At 43.1% G+C, this 15,368-nt stretch overlaps 1 protein-coding gene across 1 annotated transcript in view; it reads right to left on the bottom strand.

Annotated features, from left to right (window-relative positions):
• The window catches only part of LOC124775933 (proline-rich protein 12-like), an 83,651-nt gene that overhangs the window by 64,087 nt on the left and 4,196 nt on the right, over nucleotides 1-15,368 (bottom strand). The window lies entirely within an intron of this gene.

The following is a 15,368-nucleotide window of genomic DNA, read 5'->3' as shown; positions in this document are numbered from 1 at the left end:
AAGAGTTCTGGGAAACTCTACAGTATCTGTGAGGGAAATGGCATACAAGGCTTAAGTGACTAGCATCACTGGCAATGCCTTTTTTAGATGAAAAAACATCATGCGTCTACCTTGGTTCGTATTCCAAGTTTTAAATGCAGACTATCCTGTAACACACAGGACGAGTCTGAATTCTTATTGGAGAAGGGGAAGAGAAAATACTCTCCTCCAACAACCTGGTAAAACAATTTTGTATTCAAACGAAACAGTTGATGAGTGCTCTTCGTTTGAATACAATCGAAACATCGCGCTGAAGATGGACACTATCTCAGTACTTCAATATGTACTGCATCCTCTTCATATCCTTCGACTCTTACGACTACAGCAAATGCATTCGCAGTCGCGAATATGAACCACCTTCGGCTTTGTATTATAATGACGACAATGAAAATTTGTACAGGACCGGAACTCGAACCCGGGTTTCCCGCTTTACGCGAGCGGTCGCCTTAATTGCTTCAGGTATACGTGCACGAATTGCGGCCATACCCAATCTTCCATACCTCGTCGCCCTTGTGTCACAATCTGCACTCTTAAATTATGAATATTCCCGGAAGGAGCTATTTCTTGAGAGTCGAGGGCCTGGTATTGGCGAAAAAATAAGAAATAGCAGTCCCTATGTTATTAAGAAGTACGGTACATTGCTTCGTAATTCTTAGCAAAACAGGCACTGCTGTTTCTTCTTATAATTGAATTCTGGTTCCTGGACAAGTTGCAGCTAATCTTTATTTCATCCCTGCTATCCCAGAATTTCTAATAGTGTATACCAGTTACCACTGTCTTTATCTTATTCGACTAGATGAGACTCGTAAGTGGAGTTGGTGAGAAATATGATTGTGGCTTTCAGCAATTGGTTGCGTGCGAAGAAACAGAGCAACAAACATTCTCCTGGTCTCTTGTATGCGGCACGGAAATTCTGTGCTACATGGGAATCCTGTGTGAGAAATCATTCCTTCGTCCCACAACCCCTTTGAAATCCTCCCTCCAGCCAAACCGCGCGTTTCAAAACGTTAGTATGGAGGCGACGAGGCCACGGCCATGAGCTAGCAAGCGGGTGCAGGCCGGGTTATCTGCCTTCACGGTCCGTCGATGATCACATCATTATGGCCGGCGAAATACTGATAAAGCGAAGAGGAACGGGGTCGGAATTTTTCGTTGCTTGGGATGACTTTGCATCAGTGAGGATACCCTGCGGAATGTGGAACACCGGGCGAGAGTGCGCAGTGTAACCCAGCCCTGAGCGAACAAATGTGAACAGAGGGAATGGAAAAATTATGGTAGGAGGGAGAGAAGAACATGGAGACACCGAATGGTTGCGTTTTACAGGCTTTGCAACTGACTGTTATGGTCCGTCAGCCGCTGTCACGTCAGCAGAAAACAGTATGGGATAAGAAGCGTCGCTGTGATGCAAGTCAAGGACTTATTAATTTACGAAACTGTGTTTTGCAAATTTTACTCATCGTCAGTTGCTTCGATTTCCAGAAAAATGAAGAAAGTGTAAAGTGTGCGTGCACATTTAAGTGTAGTTTGTATGAAAACAAAATAAGAAACGATGTGTACCTTCTCTTTTTCACACAATGAAAAGTGTTTGCATATATTCTTCAGTCTCCTAATTTTACAAACCAAACCCTGTTTCTCAAAGGGTAGCCAATGTAATATTCAAAAATATCAATCAATGATTCGAGGCAAACGGTTTGTCACTAAATTTAGACAAGACTCGAAAAAGTAAGTTTGGTGCTTACCACATTAAGTACAGAATGAGTATTTTCTACTTAGAGAATTAAATTCCTGGTCAGTTTTTAGACAGTAAAAATAGATCACAACTTCGGTTGGAAAACCACCTAGTACGTTTAACGAATTGCTTTAGTTCAGCTATTTTTCCAAGTTATATAAAAATGAAGAAACTAATTTGTCCTGCAAAATTTTAACTACTAATGACTTACGTATTCATTTTCTTGAGTGGAGAGAACACAAAGACAACATTATTTTTTTTCTTCAGAATATAGAACCATAAGGAAGAAAAGCATCATACAGAGAACTCGAAAAAGCTAGGTGTCGTAGCATCTTTTTCATGATATGGATACCTTTTGTAGTCCTTTGTCATTATCGGTATGTATCTTTTCTTACAACATACTACGAAGTACGATTATAATGGCAGGATTAAAAACGCTGTATTAAAAGACTTCAAGGGTTTCACTGGACTCGCATTCGGGAGGACGACGGTTCAATCCCGTCTCCGGCCATCCTGATTTAGGTTTTTCGTGATTTCCCTAAATCGCTTCAGGCAAATGCCGGGATGGTTCCTTTGAAAGGGCACGGCTGATTTCCTTCCCCATCCTTCCCTCACCCGAGCTTGCGCTCCGTCTCTAATGACCTCGTTGTCGATGGGACGTTAAACACTACTCTCCTCCTCCACTTCAAGGGTTTAGCATTAGACATAATGCACAAAGGAGTTAACTTGCTGATTAGAAAAGCTTTGTCAGAGAAAATTGTGCTTTGGATAGTGTTTATAAAAAAGATTCTGTCCAGCAGCTCCTTTTACTACATCTTAAAACTAATATCTTTGATAATAACGAACTACGTTCTAGAGCGTTTGTGCTATAATCTTTAATAAGGTAGAGTCCTTTTAATGTCGAATGAAACAACAGGTTTACTGTTAAAACCGCTGTTTATTTATTTTCACATCGCATTGCAAAAGCTTTAACCTCCATCGTCAAATGGCTTGTGTGTATTGTGTTACGACTTTGGGGTAGCCTGTGGGACTGTCTCCGTAGTGATAAGCTCTATTCTCTGGTGTGACACGTCACATATATACAAGCACACTTTGTAAACACTGGGGGAACCAATACATTTTTTCTCCGATCCCTAGAAATTCATCTCACGAGGGGAGGCCGCCAATTGTGAAATTCAGATTCGATTCATACTGCGCATAATAAAAGCTCATGGCCAGAGGAGTAATGTGGCAAAGCACCAAGATGCACTTTTCAGCCGTTGTCGAGAAAATCGACAGTTAAAAGAAACCGTTGCGGTGAAATACTCTCTACGATTAATAATTTTCTACAGCGTCGTGGCGCAGCGGTAAGCGCTTGGGTTCGTAATCCGAAGGTCGCCGGATCGAATCTCGCGCCATGCAACCTTTTTGTTTAGTATTTGCTTTTTAATTCAAATATATATATATATATATATATATATATATATATATATATAATTAATTAATTCCCGGCAATCAGTTGCAACAATTATGCATGTAATAAGTTGTTGAAAGTCGGTTGTCGTGGAAAAACTGGCGACTTCGAACATTATTATGTTTTCCGCAAACAAAGTTGTATTTCACAAATGTTATTAATTGTTAAAATTATTAATCGTAGAGAGTATTTCACCGCAACGGTTTCTTTTAACTGTCGATTTACTCGACAACGGCTGAAAAGTGCATCTTGGTGCTTTGCCACATTACACCTCTGGCCATGAGCTTTTATTATGCGCAGTATGAATCGAATCTGAATTTCACAATTGGCGGCCTCCGCTTGTCAGTTGGATCTGTGGAATATGATGTACATACTGTAATGTAAATATGATGACCACTTCACTCTCCCGACACAAGTTTTTGTAAAGAGAAAAATTCTTAGCTACTTGTAGTCTGTGTTTGTTGGCTGTTAACATACAACGTGTAGCGGTTGTAAAATGTTTCTGACAGTGGAATGCGGGTAGTAAACTGTTGAGAGTAAATTACATACGGTCTGTCACAAGACCATGTACGTGAGTAATATGTACAACAATACTTGAAAGTATTGTCTCCTTGCATATTTTGTGAGAAAATTATATCTTCCCTGTTTATTCAGGCTCACTATTGATTATTTTCGTAATAAAGCTGACTATCAGATTCCGTCATAATGTTAAATTAGTGTGCTTTCCCCCGATTTCTGTGCCATGATGAAAGTTAATTCTGTTAATCTGAAAGATTCGTTGACCTCAAACTACCATACATCTAGAGAACCGAGGCTCAAGAAAGAAAATGCGTGTAAGATGAATCAGTGACGTTCAAGAGATAATCGTCATACAAGAAATCACGCAGGAAATATGTAATTCATCTTTTGTCACGCGAAGTTTCTTTCTCTGCACAAAAAGTGATTGCATTAAGTGGAAAATTCGCAGGTATCGTCCTCTCCGTAACGTATTCCACACAACACACGTAACACAAAAGCTACTGTACAGTGCAAGGCCGAGGCTACTTCTTACCAGTATCAGCGACGTTCTGACTTATCCCATTCACGTATGAAGCAAGGGAGAAATGACTTTATTTATGCCTCGACAGGCGCCGCAGTCTCTCTTATCTTAATCGCACCATCCTTCGAGATGCGATGGAGGGAGAACAATTTGCCGTTTACCTGTTCTTTATATTTATCAAACAACGTCACCCTATTACAGACTTTCCCCTTAATGTTCATCTCTGTTACAGCGACGTAGCGACCGTAGGCTTCGCCTGCGGGAAGAACACCGGCCGTTCGAAATAAAATTTCCGGGGCAGCCACAAGTCTCATACAGCGGGGGAAAGTTGTATGCGACTTGTGACAGCTCCACATTTTTATCTCTGCTACAGTTTCCTACGGAACGAACGGAGTTGTTACAGCCCTAGCAACAAGTGTGCGAAGTCGTTCGATGTCTGTCGTCATGTCTGCTTGATGACTCCAAATTGTGACCCAGTACGCTAGAAATAGTTGTAAGCATTTTCTCTTATACACCCACTTTCACTCCTGACAAATCTATCATTTCATTGCCGTTCTATGCACCTCATTTTTTGTGCAAGTCCTATTTATTATCGCTTCGTAATGTTACCCGCTTAGATATTAAAACGATCTGACAGCCTCTAGAACTTTTGCACCATATTGTAATCGGGTACATTTGTGTGTCATTGTTCTTTGCTGTGGACATTACCTGACATTTATCCGCATGACAAACTGCCTATTGGCTTCTGTCTCGGGTTCTTCGGCCGACGTTCATCTAATGATTTTTCTGACGTTTCGCCAGCACGAGTGGCTGGCATTGTCAAAGCTTCACCCTCCATTGCCAGTGGTGAACTGGAGCCGAGCTCGCGGCCGCAGACTATATGTACCTGGCGCGCCAACGTCCGAGGGCTTCTCCGCGGTCATTTCCGGTGCGGTTCTCCTCTTGCCTACCTGCGACGGTAGTTCGCTGCAGTACGGGAAGCCAGGATCCGTTTACCTTAAGGCTTTCCTCTTTCTTGTTGAAACTGTTCGCGTGTTTTTGTATTTCTACAGCTTCTCTGAACAAGCGCGTGTGATAGTGCTTCTCTACAGCCAGAACTTCCGTGTCGGCGAATTTTATTACGTGGTCGGTCTCATTCAGTGCGTGCTCTACCACGGCCGATTTCTCCACCTGCCCCAACCTGCAATGTCGCTTATGCTCTTTGATCCTGGTGTTAATGGATCGTCCAGTCATTCCGACATAAACTTTTCCGCATGTGCATGGTATGCGGTATATTCCCGACATTGCAAGTGGGTCTCTTTTCTCCTTCACCTCCCACCTAACTACCATAATACTTGCAGTAGATCGTGATTCAGTTTCGAATTCTTCTGTGTTGGTCTGGATAGGTGTCTGCCTATTACAAATTACGACCGTCTTCAGGTGTTGGCGGTCTCTTATCAGCCAACAGACGAGGTCGGCCCTTACGCTTTTGTGCTGTACATGTCTCTTCACGTTTCCACTTCACTATCACATCGGAAACAATGGACCTAGGGACGTTTAGGAGTGTGGAAATCTCGCGTACAGACGTATGGCACAAGTGACACCTAATCACCTGCCCACGTTCGAAGTCCGTGAGCTCCGCGGAGCGCCCTATTCTGCTCTCTCACGATGTCTAATGACTACTGAGGTCGCTGATATGGAGTACCTGGCAGTAGGTGGCAGCACAATTCACCTAATATGAAAAACTTATGTTCTTGGCGGTGTCTGGATACTTTTGATCACATAGCGTATTTCGGTTGTCAGATGACTACTGACCTCATATTCTGGGTCACCGTTGGCCAGCGAGACGTTGATGCCGCATAGTAGTTCCCTTGTGACAGCTGCTTCTTTGTACTGATGGACCCGGATCATCTGGAGCTGGTGGCTGGTTGCAAAACACATAAAAATTTCCAGTCAACGATGTGGTACAACACTACACTGAAGTGGCAGCAAGTCATCGGATAGCGATATACACATGTATAGATGGCGGTAGTATCGCACACACAAGGTTTAAAAGTGCAGTCCGTTGATGGAGCTGTCATTTGTCAGGGGATTCGTGTGCAAAGATTTCCGACTTGATTACGGCCGTACGACGGGAATTAACAGACTTTGGCCGCGCGGGGTAGCCGCGCGGTCTAGGGTGTCTTGTCACGGTACGTGCGGCTCCCCCAGTCGGAGGTTCGAGTGCCTCCCTCGGGCATGGGTATTTGTGTTGTTCATAGCGTAAGTTAGTGTAAGTTAGATTAAGTAGTGTGTAAGCTTAGGGACCGATGACCTAAGCAGTTTCGTACCATAAGATCTTACCACAAATTGAAACAGACTTTGAACGCGGAGGAGTAGTTGGAGCTAGACGTATGGGACATTTTCGGAAATCGTTAGGGAATTCAGTATCCCGAGATCCACAGTGTCAAGGAGGTACCGAAAATATAAAATTTCCGACATTACCTCTCATCACGGACAACGCAGTGACCGACGGGCTTCACTTAACGTCCGAGAGCAGCGGTGTTTGCGTAGCGTTGTCAGTGCTAACAGGCAACAACACTGCGTGAAGAAATCGCAGAAATCAGTGTGGGGCGTACAACGAACGCATCCATTAGGACAGTGCGGCGAAATGTGGTATTAATGTGCTGTAGCAGCAGACGTCCGACACGAGTGCCTTTGCTAAGAGCACGACATCGCCCACAGCGCCTCTCCTGGACTCGTGCCCAATGCGATTGGACCCTAGACCACTGGGAAAACGATTTCAGTTGGTAAGAGCTGATGGTACGGCTCGAGTGTGGCGCAGACCCCACGAAGCCATGGAGCCGAGGTGTCAACAAGGTACTGTGCAAGCTGGTTGTAGCTCCAAATGATGTGGGCTGTATTTACATGTAATGGTCTGGGTCCTCTGCTCCAACTGAACCGATCATTGACTGGAACGGTTATGTTCTGCTACTTAGAGATCATTTGCAGCCATTCATGGACTTCATGTTCCCAAAAAAGATGGAAATTTTATGGATCATAATGCGCCATTTCACCGGGCCACAGTTGTTCGCAGTTGGTTTGAAGAACACTCTGGACACTTCAAGCAAATGATTTGGTCAGCCAGATCTCCCGACATAAATCCCCTCGAACATATATGGGCCGTAATCTAGAGGTCAGTTCACGCACAAAATTATACACCGGCAACACTTTCAAAATTATGGACGCCTATAGAGGCAGCATTGTTTAATATTTCTGCAAGGGACTACCAACGACTTGTTGAGTCCATGCCAAGTAGAGTTGCCGCACTATGCCTGGAGAAAGGAGGTCCGATACGATATTAGAAGGGACACCGTGACTTTTGTTACCTCAATATAGATTTCAGAGGAGAATACAGAGGGTGGGGGGGGGGGGGGGGATACAGTGCAGTCTCTGAAAACTCGTAATAGACGTTTCCGTGCTACTCACAAATATCTGAAACATGAAGCTTGTTCCAGTCAGAGGGAACAATAAAAACTCCCCAAGCCACTCGGAAACAAAATAAATGAAGAAGACTAACGATGAGTAATTGGAGACGTAACAGAACCGGGTCGGGCGTGAGTAGACGGTCGCAGAGTGGTGTTGGTTATTCCGAGAACAGGCTCTCGAGTATTGGGCAGTCACGTCCGTCAGCACGCGTTCCCTCAACGAGAGCCTAATTAATGGCTCACCCTCTTATGCGCCCACCCACTCTATCTGATTTATACCTACTGTCCTGCCGATCAAAACAAGGCCTCTTATATCTGGCCCCTATCTGTCGCGAACGAGGCGCTGTGGAAACAGCGACGAGTCTTCAAGAATGAAGACGTATTTCACACCCCTCTAGACAGCTTGTTTGAGTAGCTTGCGCGACGGCACTTCGGAGTAGAAGTGCGTAACTGCTTTTTTATTACAGCTTGTTCTTTAAGCTCTGGCAGTAAACTGAGCTGTACACCACCGATAACGAAGTCTTTTACGAGATGATTTGTTTTACTACGTCATTACTAATTGCTTTCTGGCATATAGAGACTACTGGTACATTCTAAAGAGATATGACGATAGAGACACGTTTCGGCTCGGTAATTTAAACAAGTCGTCTGTGGCGATGCTCGTCGTAAGCAACAGTACACACTTTCAAAGGAATCTAAGAAAATTTTTCAAATTTACGCGAGGAAGATTCAGTAAGCGGCACTTATTAGAGTAATCAGAGTTTGCGACACATAATAGGAAGTTTAACGACGTTGCAAGTGAACAAAGGATGAACGATGGCTAGACATTCCTGAACAGCTTTACTAACTTCGTTTACTTGCAACACAACCCTCAAACGACGGAAACGAAATTTCGGAAACATTTTCTCGCTGCCGAGCCGACATGTCGGGCACCAATCGATTCTCCTAGCGCGATCAAATATCGATCATGATTTGATTTACACGAATGATGTCTGAAGCTCAACTGTTACGATGTAGTCAGAAATCAATGCGTTCGAAGCTGTTTTATTATAGTACCATGGAAGTTATTCCCCGATGAATGGTAACTGAAGAAAACTTCACAAACTCATATCGCTTAGAAAGCATTTAATTGAAGGATTTGTTTCAAAAGAACTATGCTGTCATCAATGAATATTATGCTTTTGAATTTTTACAACGTGTTATCTATGTGTTGAAAGTAGCTTCACATTACATATGTACACCCCGTTGCCATGAAGATCACTACTCGTCAACATGTGGATAGGTGTGGGGTGTACATATGCAGTGTTAATCGATTTGTAACACTGATTGAAAAGATATCGTAAAAATTTAAAAGCATAAGATCAGATGATAACAGCATATCTCTGTCGAGACCGATCATCCAATAAAATGCTTTTTTAGCGATCTTCGTTTGTGAAGTTTTGTGGGGTCACCACATATTGCAGATCAACGTCACACTGACACCCTGACGTCTACGTACATGTGCTGTCATCCTGTCCTTTCTTCTGCATCTACTACGTCAGTACTCATCAAACCACCGTGAGGTGCATGGTACCAGTTATTAGGGTTTCTTCCTGTTCCATTCACGTATGGAGCGCGGGAAGAATAATTGTTTGATTGCCTCTGTGCGTGCAGTAATTATTCTAATCTTATCGTCACGATATCTGTGCGAGCGACACGTAGGGAGTTGTAGCGAATTCCAGAAGTAATCATTTAAAGGTGGTTCTTCAAACTTTATTAATAGATTTTCTCTGCATAGTTTACGTCTATCCTCGAGAGTCTTCGAGTTCAGTTCCTTCAGTATCTCTGTGACACACTCCCACGGATTAAACGAACCTGTGAGCATTTGTGCTGCTCTTCTCTGTATACGTTCAATAAACCCTGTTGGTTCTATCTGGTACGGACCCCACACCCTGGAGCAATATTCTAGGATGGGTCAGACGAGTGATTTGTAAGCAATCTCCTTTGTAGACTGATTGCACATCACCAATATTCTACCATTAAAACGATGTCCGCCACCTGCTTTACCCACCACTGAATCTAAGTGATCATTCCGTTTCATATTCCTACAAAGTTGTACACCCAGGTATTTGTATGAGTTGAGCGATTCCATCAGTGACTCACAGATATTATAGACAGAGTAAACTAGGGTTTTTTTTGCTCTGTGAAATGCAAAATTTTACGTTTCTTAACATTTAGAGCAAGTTGCCAATTCTGCGCCACGTTGAAATCTCATCAAGATCTGACTGAATCTTTATGCCGCTTGCTTCGATAGTACTTCGTTATAGTTAACAGGGCCCCAACACACTGCCCTGGGGCACACCCGAAGTAACTTCTACATCTGACGATATCTCTCCATCCAAGATAACATGCTGTGTCTCCCTACCAAAAAGTCCTCAATCCAGTCACAAATTTCACTTCGTACGGTTTATGATTGTACTTTTGACAATATGAGTAGGTGCGGTACTGAGTCAAACACTTTTTGGAAATCAAGAACTGCTGCTTCCACGTGGTTGCCTTATTCAAAGCTTTCAGTATGTCATGTGACAAAAGTGCAAGTTGGGTTTCACATGATCGATGTTTTCGAAATCCATGCTGGATTCGAGGTACCTCATTATGTTTGAGCCCAGAATATGTTCTAAGATTCTACAACAAATCGATGTCAAGAATTGGACCGTAGTTTTGTGGATCACTTTTACTACACTTAATTGTAGTCGAGTGTGACGTGTGCCTTTTTGCAAGAACTGGGCCCGGTTTTTTTGTTGGAGGAACCGGTTTTTTCTTGGAGGAATCTACGATAGATTATAGTTGGAAGAGGGGCTAACTCAGCCGCAAATTTAGTATAGAATCTGCATTCTCGATTCCATGGAGGCCTGGAGCTTTGATCAGTTATAACGGCTTTACCTGTTTCTCAAAGCCAGTGACAGTAATGCTTATTTCATTCATCTTTTCAGTGGTACGAGGATTAAATTGGGGCAATTCTTCTGGGTTTTCCGTTGTAAAGCAACATTTTAAAACTGAGTTAAGCATTTCAGTGTTTGTTTTGCTACCCTCCTACCCTCAGTATCAGTCCCTGTCTCATTCGCTGGGGACTGTACACTAAATTTTGTGCCACCGACAGCCTTTACATCGATCAGAATTTCTTTAGGTTCTTCTTGTCAGTGTTTTCCGTATGTTCCTTCCTTCGCCGAGTGAGCAGATAACCTCCACATTTCGTATGTCCAACTAATTTCCAACATTATTCTGTAACACCATATCTCAAACGCTTCGATTCTCTTGTTTTCAGGTTTTTGCAGAGTTCGCGATTCACTTCCAAACAAGGCTGTACTCCAAAAGGTACATTCCTCAAATTGTCTACCCTGGTACTAGTAGACTTATTTTGACCAGGAAGGCCCTCTTTACCTGTAGTAGTCGGTTTTTTGTGTTGTCCTTGCTTAGTCGTGGTGCGAGTTTTCCTTCCATGGTAGCAGAATTCTTCCACTTCGTCTACTTAGTAGTCCCAATTTTGACGTTGAGTTTATCGTTAATCTAATTTCTGCTACTCCTCATCATCGTCGTCTTTCTTCCGTTCTTTCTCAGTTCTTACTAATTAGGCTGTTCATTCCATTCAACAGGTCCTACAGTTCTTCCACATTTTCACTGAGGATAGCAATGTCTTCAGCGAATCCTATCACAGATGTGTTTTCACCGTGATTTTTAATTCCTTTCCTGAACCCTCCTTTTTCTCCGCCATTGCTTCTACGATGTGTAGCGTTAACAGTATGGGCGGAAAACTACACCTCTGTCTTACACCCTTTCTAATCGGAGATTTTCTTCCCCGAGGTTTTCGAGTCTCGGAATGGCCAGAAAATTTCGAATTAGTACAAATAAAGTCCTATACGTGCTCAAATTACGAAGTTTTTCGTCATCAGCCACTGATTTTATTGGCCTCCGGGTAGACCTATACAGCCATACAGAGCTACATTTCCACTGAGGGCATCATTTCCACAAATTTCTGTGAACAGCAGAACTACTTTGACACCAGACGCAGTCTTTGGTTATGATGATGACTGTCTGATTCACCCAACATTAGACGCCCCCTTCTCCAGTAACTTCTGCGCGGGTGCTTTTGTCTATTGCTAATCAGGTTTTACTGTTGCGGCCTGTGTTTCGCTTCACGGCCTTTGTGCTCGGACCTGCACGCAGCGAAGGGGAGAGTAGTAGCGTCGCGTCGCATTTTGACGTCGGCGTCGGCGGACAGGGGCGAGAGCGGCCGTGGTGCATCGATCCCGCTGGTGGCGGGGTCGTTGTCTGGCCCGCAGCGCGCGCGGGAGCCCGCCGGCTGCTCTTCAGGTGCCGCGCGTCAACACACACGGGCGCCGACTCAGTTGTCAACACTCGTGTGCGGCGACTGCTTCCACAGGGAAAAGTCTGCGTACAGTGGCAGCACCACGTCACGTCTACCACCCTTCTTACAATACAGATAGACGACGCCATCGAGATGTGACGTCACTGTTATATTTTGTTGTTAAAACCACGGAAACTCAGAAACCAAACAATCATTTTGCTCACGATGAGCGTCTAAAGAAACATACTTGTGAGAAGACATAAATTTCACGTGAAAGTTTGCGTCGGAGGAATTTTTAAGAGTTTCGTACAGGTCTAACTTAGCAACAGTGCGTCGAATAGCTTCGTTCAACTTCTGCTAACCAGTCAACTTCGGAGAAGACTCTTTACAACTGATCTGCTAATGTCGTCATGATTGTTCTTTCGTCAGCGGTGAACTTCGTAAAGGTCTGCAGCGGCGCGGTTCTTTCCGTCCCTTTACAACGAACCTGCACCTACCTGTGAACATTGTCTCAGCATATCATCAGTAGGGAAGCCGAGCGAAACCTGCTGTACTTCGACGTGAACCAGGCTGCAATTAAAGTCACTAATCTACGTTTCGGGAGAAAGTTTTCACACGAAATGAAAGGTTGGAAATTTTGTCCTTAATTAATATATTCTGAAACTTAGGTGAACAAATATCACTGCCAAGCCCGTGCTAGTCTTAAAACAGTCACTCACAATCCCTTTCACTCACGTTAGCAAGTTTGTTGTGTTGCATTTCCCGAAAACGTAATAGCTACAAAAATACTGATTGTTTTTGATTGATAATGCTCGCCAAATATTAAGTCTGTCGGTACCAAATTCACTCACAGTTTTTAGCCACCGGCCTGCTCAATACGCAACGCGGAATGTATGTCTTTTCTCGTCACAAAATTCACTTAAAAATTTCGAAATTTCTACACGCCCATCGGAATAATTATGCCGCCACTTTACCACACTTTTGATGTATGAAACACTGCTAGATCCGGCAACTTATCGTTTCCATCGGAACTACTACTACTATACACGTCCGAACTGCTTCATGGCTAGGCTCCCACACTTCTCTAGAACACTCTGTCTTCTCTACCAGCAGAGAAAGGCGCGCGAAGAATATTGCTTCACCATTGGTCAGTTTACTCAACAGCCAATAGCAAAACAACATTCTCCCGCGCCAATCTGCACTTTTCATCAATAACCAATCACAAAATAGTAAACTTAACGACTTCACTTTTTACCGACGTAATTATCTAATATGCTAAAGTTTTGCTTATGCATAAAGTTATTTACTATTGTTATTTATACCTGAATTAACTTTCCCTTTACCATAAACTTACTTTACAAATATATTCTACAAAAATCCCCTTTGTCCATATCCATACTCCTTCGAAATGTTCCCACATTAAATCCTATTACATAACTCGTTAAACAATTATCTTCATATTAACCTTAAACCACACTCATGCATCATTCATACTGCTAAAACACATTTATAACATTTTACATACACAAAAAGACATAATAACACTTTATGAAAATACTAGAACAGTTTATGAAAAACATTCTATTACTTTAGTGCACTCTGGTGGGCACGATCGAAACTAAAATCACAGTCCCCCTATCCAATATTGTCCTCTATCGTCTGATACATAAACTAAGTGCGCATTCAGTCTCGCATCACCATCTGTCACTATCCAGCTCTGAGACACATCTCCCACTTAACCGCCTCCAAGACAGGATCGTTATACGGCGCTACGCCACAGATCGACCAAAACTTCTAGAAAAAAAAATTTTAAAAAAATACTTCGATGCTCCGCGGAACATGATCCGACTGTCTTGTATTTTGGTCACACCGAAGACTGCAGTAAATTTGATCTTGGATGAATATTTAGCTGTGAAAAAAATATGTTGCCGATGTATCCTGCACAATTTCATTCAAGCTCAAGAACCGGTGCATGTCGCTTGGAGTAAGGAATTGCTCAACATATTCTATCGCGGAAATCCAAAGTCCTTACACAACATCATAACAAGAGATGAAATTTCAACATGTTCGTACTAGCCGGAAACTACATAGATATCAACTTTTTACTTGTTGCAACAAGAAGCGAAACATTCAGAAGTGGAACGTTTGCGAAGTACCTTCAAAAAAATGGTCGTTCATGTCGCGACCATTGCTTTGGAGGATCGAAGGACGGTTAATGCTGAATGGTGTACAACTATTAATTTGCCGCAAGTGACATATATATTTAGGAAAAACAACAGAAGATGTCGCGTCAGTCTTCATTACAATGCTAGCTGTCACATCACACGTTAAACAATCTATTTGACCAGACAAAAACACATGGAATAAACATTCATCATCCATACTCACGTAACTTATCGCCTAAGACTTCATGTTATTCCCTCGTGTCAAACAAAAAATACGTGGACACATTTTCAGCATCTGAGGAAGTTAGTGAATCCTATAAATCAATATTTGGGCTTCCAGCTTCAGGATGGGAAAGCATTGAATTGGATGGAATGCATGCTAAAGTTTATAAATCTTAAGAACGAGTATTTACGGAAACAAGAAAACAATTTGTGCTATAAAATGGTTTTATTCAATTGTCTTAGGAAAATCTCACAGGCGACCCTTACATAGCAGTGATGAAGCCAAGTGTGGCCAGCTTGTCCGGGGATGGTAGAGTAAGTACCCTGTTAGAGGAAAAGACGCTATTTTCCAAAAACAAATTATTTATTTGTCAGCACTGTCCCATTTGATCCCCCTCCGTACCTCAGTGTTTAGGTGTCTGCTGCTTGGAGGAACCAAGTTAGATTCCCGATACTTCCAGGGATTTTTCCTTGGTGGGAGGACTGGTGCTTGTTGTATTCAGCAATTGAAGAGCTACTTCAGTGAGAAGTAGCGGCTCACTAGTCGCGCAGTCCGGAACCGCGCGACTGCTACGGTCGCAGGTTCGAATCCTGCCTCGGGCATGGATGTGTGTGATCTCTTTAGGTTAGTTAGGTTTAAGTAGTTCTAAGTTCTAGGGGACTGATGACCATAGATGTTAAGTTCCATAGTGCTCAGAGCCATTTGAACCATTTTGAAGTAGCGGCTCAGATTGTAACATCTGGAAAGCCGCCAACGGGCGGGAGAACGGTGCGCTGACTCCAGACCCCTCCATACCACATCTGATGATTACAAGGCGGTCAGTCGGCAGCGATTGACCCGTCTTGGCCAGAAAGCGGAGATTTGCGTTGCTTATTATCCCATTTAGGATATTAATTTTTCTCAAAGTGCCGGCTATTTTTCTGACTACC

Source organism: Schistocerca piceifrons, chromosome 2 (assembly GCF_021461385.2).
Source record: "Schistocerca piceifrons isolate TAMUIC-IGC-003096 chromosome 2, iqSchPice1.1, whole genome shotgun sequence".
Classification (NCBI taxonomy): domain Eukaryota; kingdom Metazoa; phylum Arthropoda; class Insecta; order Orthoptera; family Acrididae; genus Schistocerca; species Schistocerca piceifrons.
Note: the sequence above shows the minus strand (reverse complement) of the source record. Positions and strands in the feature narration are given on the sequence as shown.